The sequence below is a fragment of the Aphidius gifuensis genome, linkage group LG1 (assembly GCF_014905175.1).
Source record: "Aphidius gifuensis isolate YNYX2018 linkage group LG1, ASM1490517v1, whole genome shotgun sequence".
NCBI lineage: Eukaryota > Metazoa > Arthropoda > Insecta > Hymenoptera > Braconidae > Aphidius > Aphidius gifuensis.
The window spans coordinates 11,995,322-12,006,827 of NC_057788.1; the positions used below are offsets into that span (position 1 = coordinate 11,995,322).

The following is an 11,506-nucleotide window of genomic DNA, read 5'->3' on the forward strand; positions in this document are numbered from 1 at the left end:
GATGTTCCATCTCTAATATTTTTATATCTGGTCATTCTAGGTCTTCCGAATTGAAAATTGTCATTGGATTAAGACGTTGAATAAATGTTTACGATTTTTTTCTATCTTCACCTTTGACAAATAAATAATTAAACTTTCCAACTAATTCTTCAATGATTATTGTTGATACGTTATTATATTGATCACAACCAGCTTCCCAAGATATCCTATGATAATTGTTTTCACAATTATTCACAGTTTTTTTATATTCTTCTGTTAGATGTGATTTTTCACAAGGTGGTTTGAATATTTTTATAGTTGGTGAAGATCTCGAATTTATAGGTTGGATAACTAACTCTTTTACAACAAATAAACCTTGAGGTTCTTGAAATCCTTGAAAATCAATGAATGCTGACATTTTGTTCTAATATATCAACTCAACTCAACTCAACTCAACTGTATAGTGACCAGTTCTGAACTGATGATATTCCTTTTATACCTCTGGATATCCACTCCCCCCTTTTTTATCCCTTCCACTTCCTATTTACCCCCTCCACAACTTATTTTATAAACATCAAATAGATGATGAAATAATGGAATTATTTACAATACTTTCTGTAATTTGTCTTGATGATGCAAGAGCTAAGGTTCCAACCTATAAAATGATTGGTCCTCAGTTCAAACCATTATCAAGACATTTTTTTTTTTTTCCAAATTCCATCAACATTGTTTTTATATAAAATAGAAAAAAATATTCCTTCGAGCCGGATTCGAACCAGCGACCTCTGGATGTCTCTCATATTTTAATCAAACCAATTACAGTCCATCGCTTCTACCAACTGAGCTATCGAAGGCAATTTAGTTTTTCATTAAATAATATTTGAAGAAATATTCTTTTACCGACAGGGAATAGCATAATCTCTTGTTTGTTTCAGAGGATAGCGTGCCAAACTCTCATGCCAAAGGTCTGAGTTCAAATCCCGGTTAGGGAAAATATTTTTTTTTCCATTAATAATAATAATAACACAAGATGACGTCTTTTAAAAACCAAAGATGACATTTAAAAAAATTCAATATGGCGTCTTGCGAAAAAACAAATAAGGCGTTGAAAAAAAAATCCAATATGGCGACAGACGGAAAAAAACAATATGGCGTCGTATGAAAAATGGGACCCGGGAATTTCAAAATTTCAAAAATTTAAAATGGCGTCTTTTAGAAAAAACCAATATGGCGTCTTATAGAAAAACCAATATGGCGTCTTACAAAAAATCGCCCCCCCCCATGGCGATTTGACCTAATTAATTAATTGACCTAATTAATTAATTCAAGGACCCCCTGCGGTGATTTGACCTAATTAATTAATTCGCGGACCCCTTGGGGCGAGGTCTCGCGGATTCCAGGAAATCACCCGCGAATCACAGCGGGAGTCGCGGGTTCCGCGGGGAAAGGGGAGTACAGCGGGGGGGTGTCCCATAACTCTCCTTTATATACTACTTTCGAGAGATCGAATTCTGTTGCAGTCATTATTTTTTTCCATGAAAAAAAAATTTTAAATCAGTCATAAAATTTGGTCGCTACGAATATCTTTATATTGCCTGATGAAACTGAATAAGTCAGTACTTAAGTATCACTGTAAAAAATACGTAATTACATCAGCACTAAGATTGCAATATAGACGTTATCGATGTAAATTTTAATGTACTGTAACCATGAAATTTGTTTTATAATTTTTCTATCATATATTTGTTTTGTTTTTTGAGTTTGGATTTTTTGTTGTAATTATATATTAATGAAAATTTTGTGACTATGAATAAATGATTTCTTAAATAGGTCTATTTATAAAGTACGTTATCTACTGGATAATGTTCCCCAGGTAGGAATCGCCCAGCCGTAACGATTGTAACAGGCTTGGTACAAGCTTGATTACCACCCTTGTGTCCCAAGTTTGTGTCAAGCCTGATACGATGGTCTGACCGTAGGCTTCCACAAGGCCTTGAAAATTAGTCTTTGACAAAGCTTGTCTCAAGATTAGATTTTAAGTTTGACACAAGCTTGTAATTCAAGACTGTGTTTCAAGCTTGTACCAAGCGTGACACCAGTTCGGTATACCAAGCGTAAACATGACATATTTATTTAGATTCATCAGGCATTATGTCAAGCCTGTACTTTTTTGATTTTCCCGGCCTCACACGAGCCCTGTGCCAAGCTCGTTTTATAAAGCCTGTCGCGAGACTTGACTTGTGCATTAATTGAATTAAAAATAAAATTATAATATTTAGATCTATAGAATGTAAATAGAAATTTTAAATAGGAATTATTAGGTTTTAACTATTGTGCCAGGCTGTTACAGGGACTATGTGTATCAAGTCTCGAATACATTCATTCATATCAAAAATTTTTTGTGAGTCTCTTATGAATACCCCAGCGGTTGACGTGATAGAGCATCGGAATTCTACGTGAGTAACCTAGGATCGATCACCCAGTATTCCAGGCTCTTACCAAGCTTGACACAATCTTCGAAGCCTTAAATCCAAGCTTGTCCCAATCGTCGATTCCTACCTGGGTCAATGACATAATAACGAGTTTATAGTTTATAGTAATGGTGAATAATCAACGACTGTTATCATTCTTCCTTTTTTTTCTACAAAAATATTGATGATGTATCGGTAAAAGAACAGAAAAGAAATTATTAAAATTTGATAAAAAAAATAAATTTCATACTTGAAAGAGTTATATGGCTTTGTCCACCAATTATGATCAACGGTTCGTGCGTCACTACCTGCGATCACTTTGAGTTTCATATATTTTGTAGCTTATATCGAGATATATGTCTGTGAATTTTTTCAGATTTTTTCTAACATTATTTTTATTTTAGCCAATATTATATGGGGTAGTTCACGATTTTGCAAAAAAAATTTTTTTTTAATCGATTTTATTCAATATTTTTTGCAATAAAAAAATTCAATGATGAATCATTTTTTATGTAAAAAAAGTTCAGCTTTTCAAAAAAAATATTTTTTTTTTTCCAAAACATTTTTAAACTATTTAAAGTTCACTTTTTTTCCTAAAAATCGATTTTTATGGAAGTGCGCATACATTGTTCATTTTGAAAATATTTTTTTCGAAAAGCTTAGCACATTTTACGTAATATATGTCTTAATGTCAGTGGGATCTCCATAAAAACTCTCGCAATCATCTAAGAACCAAAAAAAAATCCAAGAAAAAATCATTTAAAATCATGATTGTCATGATAAGTTCAATTTAAATATTGCTCATGATAACGAGGCTTAGAATCATGTTCACGGATGTTATTTTATTGCTGATTCTTATGCGCAGAAGCTGATTATACAAGCTAATAACATTCTACTATTTTTAATAAACGTTAATTTACCAGTTCTTCTACATAAATAAACTGCTGAGAAAATCATAGTCTCATTTTATTTCTCTACCACAACCAACTCAACTACGAACACAAGATTTATCAGCAAAAATATTTTCTTTCTCTGCATGGTGTTATGAAAATAATATTTGATAAAAATTCAAAGCGCCATAATGAAAGATTAAGGGAGAACGATACGTATCATATCAACCAAAAGTTTCGTCCCTAAGCTCTATTTTTTGCCTGACAAGATAACTCATTGATAGACTATTATTTCTAAGCAGTTTATTTATGTAAAAAAACCGGTAAGTTAACTTACCTGTTAATTAACCTTTATTAGAAATAGTAGAATTTTGGTAGCTTGTATAATCAGCTTCAGCGCGTAAGAATCAGCAATAAAACAACATCTGTGAACATGATTCTAAGCCTCGTTATCATGAGCAATATTTAAATTGAACTTATCATGACAATCATGATTTTAAATGATTTTTTCTTGGTTTTTTTTTTTGGTTCTTAGATGATTGCGAGAGTTTTTATGGAGATCCCATTGACATTAAGACATATATTACGTAAAATTTGCTAAGCTTTTCGAAAAAAATATTTTCAAAATGATCAATGTATGCGCATTTCCATAAAAATTGATTTTTAGAAAAAAAAGTGAACTTTAAATAGTTTAAAAATGTTTTGGAAAAAAAAAAATATTTTTTTTGAAAAGCTGAACTTTTTTTACATAAAAATATATACCGTATATATGTATATATTGACTTGATTGAAGATTCATAAACATATTATCCATATCCTGCTTGGACAGTCTTACATTTCCTGATCGGATTTCATCGACATCATCTACAAGACCTGGTGATTTTTAGGCGTGGCTGCTTGAACATATTGCATACTGTCTTATCTGGGTAGTTTATAATCTTACCATTACCAGCACTTTACTATTCTGTACTACATTACCAATTAAAATTTTAAATTTTCACACTAGCCATCGCTACTTGTTTACTACCAATGTGACAGCTGTGACAGCTGTATCACTCATACACAATGTCAGCAGTGAGATCTCCAACAGCACATCTCTGGACCTCACTGAGGATGTATTATTCACTTCTAATAACTTCACGCTATTTAACTCACATCAAGCAAGTTCCAACAGTGTAACAATGTCTCAAGCGTCTGGCTCAACGATTTCTTTATCTGACGTCCTCTTGGATGTCCACGTAAAAACACAACATCTAACTCAACTTCTGGTACACAAGTGGCTAATAATGTTACTCTTGATCAGATCAAGGGGTTGCTTGATCAACAAACTGCATCAATTGATGCAAAATTGAATAATATTGTTGAGACTTTACAATCGTTCTCAGTTACTGTAAACAAAAAATTTGCAGTAATTGATGCTGAATTATGTCAGGTTAATAACAACATGCAAACACTAAATACAACAATTGGCAACAACACAACACAAATCACAACAAATGCATCAAATATTGCTGATAATGAAACGAGTATCACTCAAATGAGTGATGATATAAACAATAGCAAATTAATACTGGAACGTATGCCAAACGTCATTGTTTTTGGCATACCTGAAGATCCAGATAATAACTTAAATATTACCCAACGAGTCGTAAGTGATCGAGGTAAAGTAGACCAGCTAATAAAGTTTGTTTTTGATTCTCAACCAAGTGTTGGTACTGTCAAAGTGACCTCGTCACGAATTCACCCTCATTCTGGCACATTATCAAAGCCCAGAATGACAAAGGTGAAATTTAATAGTATTTTCTATAATGATGTCTTTGTGCAGAGATTTATGGAGCTGAAGAAATCGAAATCACTGACAGGTTGGATGGCTGCAGTGGTTATCTCACAGGACTTTACACCTGCACAACTGGCCCAAAGACGTCAGTTGAAAACTCAGTTGACACAAGATGGAATTACAAATCCAAGAATCAATTTCATCAATGGTGTCTTCAAGGTTATGAAAAACACTCACCAAAAAACGTAATATCATCAATTAATAAATTATTATTATTGTTATGCTACAAGCTAGGTATTATGTAATAAAACGTCGAAAGATTGTTTGTTGTATTATTTTAGTTATCAGATCGTTTTTGCAACCGGTTATAATTTAATAGGTTAAATCGTTTTCCAATTTTCTTATGTTTACTACGTTCTTTGCGTTTGCTTTACTGTCACTATAAATCAAATAATGAGTCAAATGTTCGAATTAGTATAATAGTAAGCGCAAATGTCTCGGTATGTGAAACAGTTTCCCGCGAGATTAAAGTTTAAAAATAATGTAATTGATTTAGTATAAAGATTATTTTTCTATGTAATTAGCACTATCTCACACTAGCTTTGTGGCACATCTGATAGCTAATATATTGTTATATTATTATATTATTAATGCAAAGACTGGTTTCTTTTAATATATTTTTATAATAAGAAATAATAATAATGAGAAATCAAAACAATCATTTTTATTGTTTAACAGGTGATTTTCCCATTGTTTAATAATAATTTATTATTTAAACATTCATATTATAACCTAAAAAGGGAGAACATAATAATCAAACAAACATGATGGAGAATATCAAAATAATATATTTAATTATTAATGATTATAATCATGTCATTTTCCCAACATGAGATGGTAAATTTGTTTATGAAAAAATGGATCAAAAAAATAATTCATCAAAAATTAAATACACAATCAACAAGTAATACAGTAAATATAAAAAATTCATCAGATTGTATAATTGAAACTAGCAATAGTATTAAAAATAACAAATCCATCACCATCAACATCATTAAATAATTCAAATGGTGAGACTGGTTATCATATTGTGTTACAACAACAGGATATGTTAATATGTTGACCAGATGATGCAACATAAAATAGTAAAAGTAGAACAAGCAAATAAAATTGATTTATATTGTGGAACTATTAAAAAAATTACAACAATAATACGAGATTAAACAAGAATAATAATAGTACTAAGCAACACGAGTACACAAAAACTATTAAATAATGCGAGATATAATAAACCAATCAACATGGGATGAATATTTCATTAATGAAAAACCAATTGATATAAGTTGTACTCGATCAAAGTTTACCATTTATTATTGTTCCGTCGGAAAGAGAGGTAAGTGAGAAGAGAGAGAGACAGAAAAAGATAAATTTCATTTGAGAAAAAATAAGTTTGAAAATGTAAAATAAAATAAAAAATATATAAAACATACAACACATTGAGCTAGCGAGTCTAATCCTCTGACGGCACGAGCCGATGCCGACTAATCCCTCAAACTGAAAACGTTTGCCATTAGAAAAATGTTGCAGTTTGAGGACAATGAGGATTAGGCCGCTGACCTCGAAGACCACCCAGTCTTTTGAGGAATACCATAAAATACATCTAAAACATTTGGAAGTTTTGTCAGGTCCAAGCGACGCTTGGTTATACAAGCGTCGTTTGGCCTTCTAGAATTTTCCAGATTTTCATTACTAAGGCCCAGAAGCTGGTTAGCGTCCTGGACCTTTTTTCTAGCTTCAGTTGCATTCGCAATCCCGTAGCCTACGGAACTCTCTCTTGTCACTTGCTATTACAAAAAAATCAACTTAAATAATGTCACAAATAAATTGAATAATAATATAAAAATTAAAGAGTAATTTACATGATAATTATTAAACTAGAACAGTAACAAACAAAATTGTTGTGTTGATTATTTAAATTAACTATCCTAAACTTCTTACTAGATATAAATCCCTTAACGGGCAATATATCCAACATTTTTTGTTGCCGAAACCAGGGATCGAACCAGAGACATTTAGATTAAATAAATTAAATAAAATAATATATTTATCAAAAAACAAAAAATAAATATACAAATTAAGTGAAGTAATTTAATTTAACCGAGTGACAAGTGCGTACATTTGTGTAACTTATACACTCATAATAAATATATATACAAAATATATTACTACTAAATATATTATACTATAAACAATTTGAATAATTATATTCAAACAATATAAATTAATTAAAGTTAAAGTGACAGCATTTCATTTTTGCGCAAATAATATGAAACTAACAATTAAAATATATATAATATATTCATTATAAACATTAAGACAAGTGACAAGTGCCACAAACGATTATCAAAACTTGAATTATACATACGTATATACAGACACATACATGCATATATGCACTGACACGTATACACTCAACATATACGTGTGCATAGACACATATACACTCAAAGTATACGTGCGCATAGACGCAACTACGCACAAATCTCAAGTGATAGATAATTGTTGTCAACTATTATAAATAATGAACAATAAATCTAAAGAACAATTTAGATAAAATAAATATAAAAATAAAAAGTGATCAATATAACTTAATAATTATATTTGTGTTAAATATAACTATGAAACATTATTATAAAATTCACACATAAACATTTGTGCATAAATCATAATTGAATAATATAATTTTCAGTAATTATATTTGTGTAAAAAAATAATTAAAAAGATAAACAACAACGTGATCCATCCAGCCAGAGGTCATTGAGTCAGCAAACCTGCAAACGGTCAAGTTCTACCAGCTCGAATCAAGGATCAACAAACGGCAAGTCTTTTGAATTTTTATCGATTAGAATAAATGTGCGATAACCCCAAATAATCAATTAATCATTAAATAATCGAATTAATACGTTTGAGATGTTTTTTAAATAACCGCTATAATCAATTGATGATTACAGCCTGAAATTATTACAATTATCGAAGTGCTCAGTTGATCATTTGTTTAGTAAAAATCGAATAAATTAAAAAATTAAAGTCAACAATTATTGCTTAAAAAATTAAATATTTAGGAAAATTAAATGTCAGATAATCCAATTAAATAATTGAATTATCAATCAAATTATAAAATTAATAAATAATAAGTGAATGATCAATTGAACAATTAAATAATCGAATAATTAAAATAACCAAATAGTAACAATTACGTAATTGAAAATCGAACATAATCGAAGAATTAAAAAATAGATAAATTATTAAAGAATTCAAAAAAAAATATATCGACGAATAACCGTGATCAATCGATAATCGAGAGATCATAAATAAACTATACAATCGATTATTGATACGATCGATACTGGCGCTCGGAACATCATCGCATTCAATTCTTCGATAGAATTACAATTTGCTATCCGTTTTAAAAAACTAAATTAATTGATCAATCGTTTACAGTTAAACTTAGTTGCCTTTTACGTAAGTTAAATGTCTAACGATTGTACGAAAAATTAAAGAAACACAATTAATAAAGTATCGTAATAAATTCAAAAAAAAAATTTTTTTTATATACAAGAAACAATTTAAATTTCATTAATCAAATTTAATATCGAGCAATTGATAAAATATATTTGAAATTGTATCAAGTTGAGTGCGTTGGTTTTTGACGTCCGTTATCGTATTGTCAATAAAATAATCGAATATGGTGAATATAAGGAACATCGCCCAAAAAAGGGCGACTTTGAAAACTCAGATGACGACCCTCCGGAATTTAATGGACACCGAGTCTATCGAAGACACAAACATTCGATTACGCATGAATCGAATTACCGAATTATACAAAGAATACGAAATACTCCACGATGAGGCAACGTTCGTGGAGCCGGATAACGAAAACCATCAAGTCGAATATGACATAATACTTGAACGATACTTTACGTTAGCAACTAAGGTAGAATTAATCTCGCAATCAATCGAAGCAACCTCCGTTCCTCCAGAAAACATTCAAAAGAAAAGCAAAATCAAATTACCACAAACTCAGATCCCAAAGTTCAATGGAGAATTTGAGAATTGGTTGTCATTTAAAAATGCCTTTCAAGCTATAATTAGAACACATACAGAATTAGACGAAATCGATAAATTCCGTCTTCTTGATGATGCCATAATTGGTGAGGCAAAAAAGAAAATTGCAAATTACCCAATTGCCGAATCAAGTTTCGAAAAGGCTTGGGCGACTTTAGAACGGGCTTATGAAGTCAAAAGAATAATTATCTCGCGCCATATAGCATCGTTGATTAATTTGCCCGCCCAAGATAAAGCATCTACCGAAGGTTTAAACAATCTTGTTGATCAATTAAGACTTAACGTAACATGTCTCGAAGCTTTGAACGTACATGTTGGTCCGGAAATGCTCATCGGCCTTTTAGAGTGTAAATTGCATAGATCCACTGGTCAAAAGTGGGTCAACACACTCGAACGAGACACATTTCCCACTCTGGATTCTCTCTGTGATTTTTTGACTAACGAAGCAATCTGTTTAGAGCAATTCAAGAGAAAAGAATCCGATATTACCGAATCAAGTAAAAAAGTTCAGCCTCCGTCTAAGAAGAGGCGTTTTAATAATAAACCAACAAATAAACCAAATAACACTAATACTCATTCGACATTTGCAATCAGCACGTCCAATAATTGCGTCATTTGTAACGACCGGCAACACCCTCTATACACGTGCGAAAATTTTAAAAAATTATCCGTGCCGGAAAGACGTGAGATCGTAAAAAAAGCTAATCTATGTGAAGTTTGTCTTCGCTATCACAGAAGTGAATGCTATCTAAAAAATTGCAGGTTATGTAACAAAAAACATAACATCCATTTGTATGAAGATATCCCAGTCTCTTCAAAGAGAGAGACTAAGTCCCAAAATGCTCTATCCCTATCAACGGTCTAAATTCAATGACAACCATGACACAAGGTACGTTAGAGTTGACAATTTATGCGCACTCTAGTGACTTTCATCAAACTCTTACATTTTTCTCCATACCAGAAATTGTAAGTATGTCACCCCCCGAACTTTTTCATGACACAAATTTAAAAATACCAAAAAATATAAGATTAGCAGATCCTAAATTTTATATGCCACAGCCAATAGATATGTTGATAGGAGCCGAGCCGACTCTATCTTTGATGTCGGTCGGTCAACATAAATTATCAACTGAAAATTATCAAATTTGTGTACAAAAAACTTTATTAGGTTGGATTGTGGCAGGGACGGTCAACATAAATTATCAACTGAAAATTATCAAATTTGTGTACAAAAAACTTTATTAGGTTGGATTGCGGCAGGGACCTCGAGGACTACAGATCAACCTGAGTCCCTATCTTGTCAGCTAACTCGGCTTGAGAAGCAATTAACCGACTTTTGGAGGTTAGAAGAAATCAGTTTTGAAAAACCGAAGGCTGAACAAGATATGTAATGCGAGAACCATTTTATTAATAATATTTCACGGGACCCTAGCGGTAAATATATCGTGAGGTTACCATTTATCAAGGGTGATCACACTCTTGGCGATTCTAGGTCAGCTGCCTATAGGCGCTTCCATACCCTAGAAAATAAATTTCGATCCAACAAAGAATTAAAATTCGAATATTATAAGGTCATGCAGGAGTATATTGATCTCGGTCATATGTCACCTGTCTCAGATGACTCTGATCATAATTATTTTTTACCACATCATGCGGTCATTAAGGCATCAAGCTCGACCACCAAGGTTAGAGTGGTCTTCGATGCGTCCGCAAAATCGAACAATAATAAATCATTAAATGACATATTGATGGCTGGCCCGACCATTCAAGACACGATTTTCAATCAGCTGCTCAAATTTCGTTCTCACAGATACGTCATTACTGCTGACATTGAGAAAATGTATCGCCAAATTTTATTGCATAAAGATGACCGCGCGTACCAAAGAATACTTTGGCGCGTAGATGATCAAATAAAAATTTTCGAATTAAATACAGTCACTTTCGGAGTGACGTCGTCTCCTTTCCTTGCCATTCGTGTCATTCATCAATTAGCAAATGACGAGTCAGACCGTTTTCCACGGGCTGCTCATATTTTAAAAAATGATTTATATGTGGACGATCTTTTAACTGGTGCTAGTACGCTGGAAGAAACGCGTCAGCTCCGAGATGAAATAATCAGTTTATTGAAATGTGGTCAATTTAATATTCGTCAATGGGCCTCGAATGACTCAAAAATTGTGTCAGATTTGTCAAATGTTAATATTAATTCCAATTTTTCACTTGATAAAGACTGTACATTAAAAACCCTTGGAATCGCATGGGAA

General features: G+C 31.8%; 1 non-coding gene across 1 annotated transcript; it reads right to left on the reverse strand.

Moving 5' to 3' along the window:
* Nucleotides 1-734: 734 nt before the first annotated feature.
* On the reverse strand, nt 735-833 carry Trnay-gua. The gene is made up of 2 exons: nt 796-833; nt 735-770 (listed from the first exon to the last, which is right to left on the reverse strand). It is a non-coding gene; the product is annotated as a tRNA-Tyr (tRNA).
* Between the last annotated feature and the right edge of the window lie 10,673 nt (nt 834-11,506).